Raw genomic sequence first — 12,254 nt, forward strand, 5'->3', positions numbered from 1 at the left:
ATCAATTTGTCTTTTTTTCATTGATTTTCTAGAAACTTTAAAAAAAATATAGTTAAACTTGAAGCATCTTCTCTCTTTTTCATTCAGCTGAGCAAGTTTCAACTTATTCTCTGTGAAGAGTATCAGAAGACTGACACGTAAAACAATTGCCAAAATCTGTTCCCATAGGAAACAAAACAAAGAACACACCTACAAAGGGTCACACAATTAAAAGGATGGTGTCAACTACAATTATTTTAATGAACTAATTAATGTGGTAAAAATGTTTTGATACTGTTCTTTAACTAGTATCTCCTGTTTAAAAAAATATCCCTTTTACAGGTTTTCTTTTTCCCCTCCTGTTTCCTGCTTGAGGCTATAGAAGGAACTGTACTTCTGGTTGACAAAACAACAATTGCAAATACACTCCAGTTTATCTCATCTACAACCTTTTTTGCCCCCCTCTGCGTATATTTCCTTGTGCCTCTTCCTTCTCTTCTCTGCTGCCTCAGTAAACACCCACTCACAGCACTGTGGGAAAGTAGGAACTTATGCTTTGCTGTGGAGTGCAAGAAAGTGACTCCATCCAGCTTATGTAGGAGCATGACACTCATTTTGAGAAAAGCTTTCTTCATAATATACTTGTGGGCTCTTTCAGTGTTTTGGACTACACATTTTGAGCATTTACAGAAGAACCATCCATTGCTGTCAGTGGATCACATCCATGATGTCTTATATGGATTAACACAAAATACACAGAAGGCTTTCTGGAGGAATCAGGCAGTTAGAGACTTCTGTGAATCCCAGAGTGGGGCTACCTGCATCATGAAACACTTAACTAGGCCATCTCAAAATGGAGCTAACTGCTGGCAAAAATAATCTCATTGTCATGTTCAGCATCATTACCGGGAAAAATTTAGTATTATATCATTGCTTTTCTCTTAAGCCTTTCTTTTCTTTCCCTTCTCTGCCTTCCACTACTTGGTTTTGTGTCTGAGACCTGCCCTCCCTCACTGTAAATACTTTATCTCAGCAAACAGCAATGTTGGTCTTGGGTTTCATACCAACCCCTCTTTCCCACCTTCCTAACATAAAACAATGAGTAAAAAGAATAAGGGAGAGCAGGTAATTTTACACCTCTCAGAGCTATTGTTTTCAGAAGAATAAGCCAGGACTTCTGCTCAGGGGTGCAGCACTGAAAAGATTTAATTAATTTCAAATTTGGAAAGCCTGAGTTCCTTCCATTCCCCCTCACCAAACAGGATAAAAAAAAAATTAGTTCATTTACTTGGTAATTTATACTCTGTGGAATCTGAATATTCAATGAGCTCTGTATACAAAAGACTAGATATGACTCATGAATCATATGGCTGAAAACACTGCAGTAAGAAAGGAAGTCTGACAATTAACAGAAATGTGATACTGATCATACACAAATGTGGTCAGAGGCATAAAACAAAAACATTTTTTCTTTTATTTTTGTCCGTGTATTTACTATAGTGATCATTCTGATATTTCTGTGAACACTTAAATGGATGGACTTTGCTCACAAGTGTGTGCCTGACTACATATGTGTTTATGGAAGCAGAGTTTTAGCAAGTACTTCTTCCGTTAGTACAGCTTCTGATGGAAATCTGATTTTCACTTAATAAATGCATATTCCATATTGAAATCAACATAGTGGCTCACATTAAAATGTTCTCAGAAGTTTGTCTTTTTCAAATATGTCCATGTGGGTGCCATTAGACCTATTTCTTTTTCCTGTTAGATTTATTTACCTTAATTATTTTAACCAATAATTATTCTTTAAAAAATTCAAGAACTTCTTTTAAGAAAAGCTAGGGGATTATTCGTATGGTCAAGAGAATGTTTTGGCCAAGGTTCTGAGAATGATTGTAAATACTTTAGAACATATGATTTTTTGCACCATAATAGGAGAGTGAGCTTGTAAATCTGATTTTTTTTTAGAGTTAGTTTAATCTAACTCTAGTGCTAATCTATTAGCATTCATCTAAATTAATTCTGATGAGCAAATGGCAGTCTGGAGTATAATTACATTTTAAACCAATAAAACTGTAACCAGAAAATCCAGGAAAACTATTCAGAATTCTAAAGAAAATTATTCATGCAATAAATAATATTCAAAGATTAGTCTTGGAGGCATTCTGAATTGGTATGTTTTATTTGATTAAGAGAAGTGTAGGTACAGAATACCAGAGGGAATAAAATAGGAAAAAAATTAACATTGATATACAAATATAAATATTTATATGCAAAAATGCATTAAGTGGGGTTTCATATAGAAGAATGAAGTCTTCTTCCATGAGGACTGAGAGTCCTTCATGCAAACAGCATCAGCCCTTGATGCCTCAGAGATGGTGAATACTTGGTAAAGTTGATTCCTGAATCTTCAGGTGGCTACTCAGAGCTGAGGATTAGGGACAGAGGATATCAACAGGGGAAAGCCTGGCATTCACTGCCCATTGGAGAAACTGCCGGTGGATTTTTAGGGACTCAGAAGGAACACCTTGTGAGGGGAAATAATCTTTAGAAACTTGCCCTTTTTTTCCACTTCCGAAGATAACTGCAATTAGGAAGATTTCTTCCACAAAGAAACTCTAACAAAAAGCAAATAACTGGTGGCATGAAGGGGCAGCTCAGGGGGATTTAGGAGAACCCAGTTTAACTTCCCTTTTTTTTGTGATTCTCTTCATCCAAGGCATCTGGTGCAGAGTAGCTTTTGGCACACAGGTCAAAGCTAGGGCTTTCCTAGCGGACTGGCTCCACTGGGAGAGCCCTAGCTGGGCTGGCTTTCTTCACACTCACAGAGCTTATTTTAGTGCAAAATCCATCCCACACTGTTTTTATCTGCATGCCACAGCCCTGCCTGTCATGCATTATGCACAACGCTCAGCAACGCAGTCCCTAACCACAGCATGCTGCTCACAATAAGCCAAGCACACCTGTCACCTTTGTGCAGCCTACACTACAAACACCCCACCTCCTGTTATTTTGCTTTGCTTGCTGGCTGCCTGCTCTACCTGCTCCTTGTGCAACAGCTCAAGAAATCTTGACAGCATCTCAGGCCTCTCCTCAGCCTGCCTGAGCCAGATTAGCCAACTCTAGATATCACATCTGAATACCTTGCAAGAACTTCTAGAATTATATGAAATGCATTTTTTTTTCAGTAACTTCATAACTTATGAGGTTTTGCATCTTGAAGACTAACATTCCCTGTGGCACCATGCTATGGTCTGTATTTGGAACAAGCAGCAGATAATCAAAAGCTCTCTGCATGCCAGATGCCTGTCTCAGAGTTAGCACCTGCCATTCAGCAGGAACTGGCATTCTGGGCAGCCATGCATATTCAGGAGGCATGTAGTACAGATGAGCTTCAGCAAATCCAAAGGTCTGTTTTCAATCAAGATCTTCAAAGCCATTCTCCACAGTTTATATCCTTACATAATCTTCAGCAACACTGAAAATATTGATAGCTCTTGCCCAGTGTGGACTCCCCCCATTGCCAGGAACAAAAGACAGGATTCACATTCCCACAGGATGTGTCTATGCAGTTCTTACAACTACACTGAAGAGAAAAAATATCACTTATTGTCAGCTCTCTACTCTTCCAGAGTGGGTAGCTGGCACTCTCTCCCCCACTGCAGAACCTCAGCTTCTGCAAAGCTGGAGAACTTGTGCTTATTTCAGGCATTGCTGATTTTTTATCTTGGATGAAGTGTCTGCACCCAGCCAACCTGCATACATGCTGGATTGTGAGGGATTGTGCACTCAGCTTGTTGACCAGGTGGACTGCCAGGATTCTTGGAATGTCAATTTTCCAGATTCTGTGAGAATCCCTATGACTGGGTACATCCCACACCATCTCTGTATGCAGGATTTGGTGAACCCTTCAATGTGGAATAGCCTGGTAAAATGATGTCTTTCAGTCTGTCTATATCTATCTCAGCTTCTAGACAATTCTGAGCCCTGGGACAGTAGGCAAATATGTATTAGCAACAACACAGCCTCATAAGCACCACCTGGGTCTGTAGGGCTGTAGGGCAAGAAAGGCACTACTTTAATGAATGTTCATTTCAACCAGTGCTTACAGGGCATAATTTTTCTCTTCATACATATAAAAAAAAAAGTACTCATTTCTTTCCTTCCTCTGCACCTCCTCAAGAAGACAAATACAAGTTTCCTCTCTATACAAAAAGGCCAAAAAAAAAAAAAATCAGTCCTCCCACTTCCTTTTCCCACCTCCTTCCAAACTCATGAAAACCACCAGTTTATCTTTTCTCTCCACCAACCTACCGGAAGGATACAGCTCCCCATCTTCTTACACTGGGTAAGATTAGCTCCTCCCCTGCTTTTTTTGATGGTCAGTAATCAGGCCTGTATCTTGAAAGGCTCACACAAAAACAAAACCCAGACTCTTTTGGGCAGATCATCTGTATCTCACTGCTTTGTTCCTGCTCCATTTACCCACTAGACAGAGGCAGCCCACATTCTGTACTATCCCCCTCCAGGAGGCCAGCCATGGAGCTGAGATGAAGGAAGAAAACGCCTGCCTTTGAACATCTCACTCAAAATGAATGGCAAGCAGAAAACTTTAAATAAAAACATGTTGTACAATGCATGTAGATCTAAGTACTTCTCACAAGTAGAAGAGTTCATTATAATTAACCCCCTTGAATTAAATAAACTCAGGTGCTTATGTCTTAAGTCTCCAACTAGTGTCGCTATGCAGAGACCACTTCAGAAAAGAAAGACCAGATTTGGCCACCATGGATAAGGGATGCTCAGGCTGGAAGCTGCTTGGGCTAGTTCTATTGCTTGATGGGCTGACAGAACCCATGTGGCTCCTCCTTGGATGGGGTTTTAACAGGGTGAAAGTCACTTTTAGAAGGGGAAGGTGCCAAAAGAGATTTTGAAGAAACGCTCCATGGTATATGATTAGCAGCTAAAGCCACCAGCAGTGCAGAAGTATATCCTCTATAGACATTCAAATTTCTTACACCAGGAGTGAGCGGACATCACTACTGCATGGCTTGAAGACAGACATACAGCTGGGGGGAAATAACTCTCTCATGCTAGCTGAGGATTCAAACCAAGTTTTTATTACAATGGCAAACAATTTCCTGTTTTGAAGGAAATTTTCACATTTCCTTCAAAAGAGGAAGGAATTCACTGGGGTGACAAAAGATGTTGTCTAGATTTTGAAAAATGCAATTAAAATTAAAAAAATCAAAGAGAAATGGTGTGATTTCTGAAAATCATGAAAATAAGAATACTCTTTTTGAAAATGCTCTCTTTGAGAGAACATACTCTTTTTTCAATAATAATTAGAATTGGAATACTAATTTTTAATGGTAAGGATTTTGAATTTTGAATATTAACACACTCTCTTGAGTTTTAATTAAAAAGTTGGTACAATTTATAATTTTGTAAGTAAAAAAGCAAAGTTCCTTCCATCCTTAGGATGGCTATTGCTCTGTATTATTCTTTATATAATAAACTATTTGAAATTAATTGTATCAGTGAAACAACTACATTGCTGTTTTAACATTTGGGAAAGCAAAATAAATTGTATTGACCAACAAAGAGCTCCTCAAAATCAGAAACAGCTTAGCTCACTGGAAGAACACTGAGAAATTGTGCTGGTAGCTGCCACTGTTTTGGAAGGCCTGCTGTATCCAGTGGTAGTGATGTACTGCTTGGAACCAACACAAATTAGATCACAGCATACATCACAGGGGTCCATCATCTGCATGGCCAAATGCCACTTTTATGCCCTCCAAAAGCATTTGCTGTCAGATCATTTTGTCATGTCTTTGTCCACCCACATGTCACAACCCTGGTGTTTATAAAGTTCAGAATTGTACTTTTATTTTCTGTCAAAAATGAAACTAGGAGGACTCTCTTTGGTTGATGCCTTCTTGTCTGCTTCATATCACACAGGAATACCCTTTTTTGTCAGTTCAAGGGATCACAGTTCTTCACCCACCTGAAGAGGAAGTGAGAAAAGAAAAGAGAGAGCAAGGGAGCTTTCCTCCACACCTGTAAGTTTCTGTGGCTTCTTCTGAGCCGAAAACATTTTAAATGTCAGATGTTAATCAGAAACTCTAGACTGCTTAGTAGCATCTGTGCCTCCTGGTTCTACCAAGTTGATCTTCCAGGTTCAGTTGATCTTTCGTGTCCTCCAGAGGCTCATATACCCTGTAACAGGACAAACCATCCATGTTTGCCCCCTGGGACGTTAGAGTTAATAAAATCTGTGTGAAATACATCCATGCAACATACATGCACATGTACAAACTCCATATCCCCACACACAGACAGACAGAGCAATGACCCCATCTGACCTTCCAACCTGTCAGCTTTTCATGGGGCTGATAAAGCACCCTTATGAGCTGCCTCCTGACCAAAGAGTTTATCATAAGATCAGAGCTGTAGTTTAAGCCAGATATCAATCCTGACATAAGCAAGAATACTCAGACTTTCAGTTCAGTGAATGTGACAGGGTGTTCTTAAATGCAGTATTCCCATTTCTTTCTCTAGTCCTCTCATTTCTAGAGAACCAAAAGCACCATCCAATGAACACAGAAGGAGATGAGAAGTCAGCTGTTAGCTAGAAGTTCTATTTTGGCTCTAAAATCAAAGGCCTCTTTAAATCCTAATAGAATTATAGACTCAAGTCTACCATTAATAGCATGCATGGCGCCAGTGTAATAAGAAATGGAAATACATTGCCCAAGAAGGATTTATGAAGTCCAGTAATTCATGTCAGAGTTTCCATAATATCGTGATTCTCAAAAAGTCTCAGGTCCAACTAACTAACTGTGCTCAGTTAGACATTGATCCTTTAATGAATGAGTGCACTTTACTGATTTTATTTTGGCAAAGTTACAAGTATGGAAGCAAGAGAGAAAGAGAGAGAAAGAAAAAGTGCAGTAAAATATTCAGTGATATTTCTAATCTGCTTTGTATGTGGTGGTTTTAGGATATTAATTTCATCTTTCCATCCTCCAGGATGAATTACTATGGAGCATGCAAATTTCTAATAAAATGCACAATTTTTAATATTGAGTTCAGCAGATTATATAAAAAATAGAGACGAAGAAGCAAATACCAGATTTAAGGATCATTTCAATAACAGGCTTTATTTCAGGTCCATAATACACATAATCTATAAAAATAATGCGTTAAAAATATTAGTTAGCCTATTTTTGATCATTTGTCTCTCTGTGGTGCTATTCCAAGTGAGCTTACTGATTTTTTTTTAAACAGTGTACATTTAGTTTTAATGGTTCAGCTCTTCTTCAGTCATCAATAGGGAGCCTTGTTACCATGGTGACAGACAGATGGATTAATGCGATGTTTAGGGAGATACAGTAGTGCCAAATTCTGATATATATGGTAAGCTGTAATGTACTGCATACACAAGGGGGCATGCATGCAGAAAAATTCAGGAATGGTCTTCCATATGCACAGAGTGTCTTGACACAATATTCCCACTACCTTCTGCCAGAAAGTGGCCATCTATCTCCCATGTTATGCTCTTGAAAAATACCTACCTTGTTGGAGTCACAGACTCCAGTTGCTCAGGAAACTTAAACTGAATCTCTGATGAGGCCTGTTGGAAAGGGCCACGTTCTACACCTGACATGTTGGCTGCATGTACTAAGCCATGAAGCTGCTGGTCATCAGGGAGTGACTGTCTATAATCCACTCCTTGAAATGAAGCCTGACATCTTCAGCTGACACCTTTCCATCTTTCCATTTGCCTGCTTACATTATTCACTGCAGGTCTTGTTAATGATTAAGAAATGCGAGATATACAAAAATCTTTGGGTTTTTACAGAGCACAAACAGATTGCACATGGAGGAATCCTTCTTAAAACTTTCACACTTCCTTTACTTTTAAACCTTTAATGACCTGCACCTTTCTCACCCATCTCACTCCCTTCCCTAGAGCTGCTAATGAGCTTCCCTGTTTTCAAAGTATTAGATTAGCGGTTCATGTCTCGCAAACACCCTCAGATGGAGATGAAATTAATACAGGAAAAAAATGTGTGACAGTCATGCTATGAATTCCTGTCATTCAGACTGTGAATCCCCCATGCTCATAGAACTAGGAAATTATGCTAGTTGCATAGTTCTATTTTATTATATTTTACTTTATTTGCTGTCCTACCCGTGAATCATTCTGTCATTGCCAAACATCTTCAATGCAGAAACCTATCATAAGATGCTACTGAAAAGTCAAGTAATTTTAAAAGACAATTTGACCGGCCAAGTAAAATTCTGGCACAAACTTGGTGCTCAAATCTAATATTTTAGATGTGAAATCAGAAGTGCTTTATCCAGAGCACAATATTAATTTATGTAACAAGACTAATTTAATTAGAAATGTTTTCCATCCATCTACACAAAGTGATAATTAAAATTAATCAGGAACCTAGCCTAATACCAGCTCTCCTTCCAGGCCTTTTTAGATTGTAATATTAAACTATACCAATTAAGCTCTGTGAATGACTGTGAAAAGGGCCTTTGGATATGATTGCACTGAAGCCAATTAGGAAAAATATACATCTCATATTCCTGACAATTAATTCTACAGTTGGCTTTCTCAGCAGGTGACATACTACTAGCATATACAAGTCAAATCTATAGTGGCCACCTTCCCACAATAAATGAAATGCCAGTTCAATTTTTCCCTCTGCAGCACATACCACTGTTGAGGGTCCCCATATGAGCATGGCCAGTGGCACGGGGTGGGCACAGCAGTGTTCCCACAGGTACATGCCACGCAGCAGCTTCTGAGGGACCCTTTGCTGCCCAGTAGTGTGTGCTAGCAGCACGCCCTTCCCACCCTGCAGCCACCATGGTCTGGGGGCTTCCATCAGAGCCAAGCTTGAAGTTATGCTTGCCCATGAACATAATTGTGGAGGAGTCAAACCAGACACCCAGGTCTTGGTGCAGCCTCCTTCCCAAAGCAGGTTCAAGCTGTGTGCTCAGAGCAGCTTACTCATGGCTTTATCCTCATGAAATCTTCCTTGAAAAGAAACTGCACAATCTCTCCAGCCAGTCTGATCTCAGCCTGACTATTTTTGTGGGAACCTGTCTGAGTTACCAAAAAAGTAATCTCCTAGAGCCACAGCAGTCCAACTCTGTCTATTGGGCTGTCACTGAGAGAGGCCTTCTTTGTCTTGCCAGCCATAATTTTGGAAGTTTCCAGTTCTGGCCCCATGGGCCAGGAGTAGATTTTCTCTGTAGAAATCCTGCTCCCAGGTTGTCACCCAGCAGAAACTCGTCAGATGGTGGTTCAAGATTCCTGCTGCTACCTCAGGTTGCAGCATTCCAGTAAGAGTGGCTGAGACACAAGTACCAGGCCATGCTCTAGTGACATCATGGAAATAATAATTTTTTTTTTTTTTTAATTCAGTCAGAAATACTTTTTTCTCCTGGACAACAGTAGAGGTTTTTCTAAAATGGTACAGCAAAGTAACTATTAAAAGTTTGATAATGAAATATAACATACTAAGACCACTAAAGATGTGGTATCCAGTCAAATTAAAAAATAACTTGTAAATATATTTTCTAGGTCACTAAAGATAGTGGGAATAACCACAGGAATTGGGAAGGGATCTGTGATTTTCCTCTCTAGTAAATGTGGGCAGAGTCAAAGAGTTATGGGCATATTTCACATGCCGAGAGATTATTATAAACACTGAGCAGGTAATAAAACATATAATTTAGTAAAGGACAAGAACAGAAAAAAATAGATACAGACATATGAAAGAAGACCCTACTTAAGAGTTCTCATCTCTGCAGCCCCACCTGAATTCTGTCCAAGGCATGTGACAGCCTTGATATGTTATCAACAGCTCTGAAATCTGTAGTGCGCCTCTGACCAGCCATAATGTCATCATCCCCAAATGCTAATTTGGGATTTGAAATTGGAACTCTGGCCAGATTGCCTATGGGACTTTTGCCATTTACTGAAACGTGGCCAGGCTGTGACCATAACAAACAACACTGCTGTGATGTCTCTGCAGCATGCCTGCACCCCCAGTCTTGTCCAAAGTTATGCCTCACATATGCTCCTGAATACCCAAATGCAGAAGTGGAATTAAGGAAGAGTGTTGCATATTCTGCAGAAGCAAGCTGCAGTTTAGTAAAGCACCTCTGGGGCTGGGGTAGGTGGCTAGAAATCTGGAGATTCGGCCTCTTGGCTCCTGCCTTTGCTTGGAGAACCACAGCAAAACCTTGTGCAAAATTATTAATCTCCTCATCACCTCCAAAACAAAAAGTACCCCTCCATAAGTGGGTGAAGCCAGCTCAACCAGTATTTTTTATGTGTCTTTTGATTCTCCAGTGCAAGGCTTTTCCTACAATTGTGAGGAATTTGACAAATGATCACTGCCTTTTGTCAGTATTTCTGTAATTAAAGAAATCTACACATCTCTATTCAGTGACCAGATTTTTGCTGCAGTGAGGCGAGAGATTTGAGAACAGGCTCTCAACATGGGAATTTCAGCCACCAGATCCTTAGGAGATGCACAACAGTAACCAGCTAATTATAAAAACAGAGGTTTCTGCAGAAACCAAATCATAGCTGCAGAACACTTTAATTTCTTTTCCAATCGACTAGAAAATTGTTTGGAAATATGCAACTGGTTTCTTCATGCCCCTGCCTGTACACAGTGCTGATGCTGCATGGTGCTTTCAGGAATATCAAAGCTGCCATAAATAGAGGAAATGACCCCAGTGAGTCAGGCAGAGAATAAAGCTCAGCTCTCCTGAGAGCCAAAGGGCAGCTCAACTGCTGCATTTTTCTCTCTTTCAAAAACCAGCGTTCGGCTCTTTCCCAAGTTCTTTTACATAATCCAGTTTAGTTACTGAACATGTCCGTTTAACCAGTATGCAAATGTATGCAAATCAACCTCATCTATGTTTTGAATTGGATTTTCAAACTCCAAACAGGATACCATGTCTCAGGTGCCAACATTTTTTGCAGTGGCACACTCAAGACTTTTGGCTATATAAATCAGACAGCTAACTTACTGAACACAACAAATGACTGCCTTTATTAAGTCCCAGCCAGCTTATCAACAAGCTTCTTTGCCTCTGAATACCTAAATTTCAAGCTTGGTGCTCAAGTGGGTCTCACTGTTAGTGGAGATGGCCAGGTTCCACTGTGCAGTCCTGCACCAGAGAGGAAGGAGAGCAGCAGACACACAGGCCAGGGCTGAAATATCTCACAGCATTACATTAAGAAGTTTGCACACTGGGGTTCTGTTTCTTGATAGAGCTGCTTATTGGCAGCAATGCCACGTGTTTGCAAGGGTTATAAAAATCTCTTAGGGAATATATTTATGCTAACTTGTTTCTTTGGTTTTTATTTTAAAATTTATTTTCTTCCTTGTGCTTTTGCTTACTCTCCACACTTCTCCTTCGCCAATACTGTACAAAAATATGAACTCCCATAGGAGAGGCACCATGTTACCAATTTTTTGTTAAAACCCAGGGGTTGATATGAAATTCTTAACCATAACATCAGAATCACAAGTGCAGATTTACACATCCTTTGAAGTGGAACACATTGGTTCCCTCTCACTGTCTGCTTTTGGTTTACAAAGTTTTTTGCAATAAAAAGGGGAAAAAAAGCCTTATATTATATTCAATTATGCAAGAAGAAGAGATTAATACTGTAACCTAAATGAACACAATTCTGCTGAGTATCTCTTGGGTTTTTTAAAGCAAGTAAAATTTACAACAATGAGAATTTTAACTTATTCAGAGTGGATTTCATGCTCTTTATGCTCTACTTTCAGTCTCTCTGAATGATTAATAGAGACAGATCTGATCTGACTCTCTTAAATATAGACTCTTGGCATTGTTCAAACCAGGATTAAATAACACTATTATACCTTTCTCTTCTCTTTCTTCCTGGTTCTGGAAAAAATTGAAAGAAAGTGATGTCTTGATTGATGTGAACTCAAAAAAGTATTCTGAGAAGAAAATATAGGATTATTATCATCAAAGACACAAAATAATACAAAAGACACAATAATCTAATTCTCTCTCACAGTTCAAGGATTCCTCTATCAGGTGGTGCAGTGATGATCCTGACACCAATAACAATCAAAATGACATGCATGTTCCTGTTTTAGTTTTATGCATTCTAATAAATTTAAATACTTTATATAAAAAGTAATTTCTTCTTTTCACATTGTCACACTGCAGTTTTTCTAAGATGTCCTTCTCTA

This window comes from Serinus canaria, chromosome 3 (genome assembly GCF_022539315.1).
Source record: "Serinus canaria isolate serCan28SL12 chromosome 3, serCan2020, whole genome shotgun sequence".
Classification (NCBI taxonomy): Eukaryota; Metazoa; Chordata; class Aves; order Passeriformes; family Fringillidae; genus Serinus; species Serinus canaria.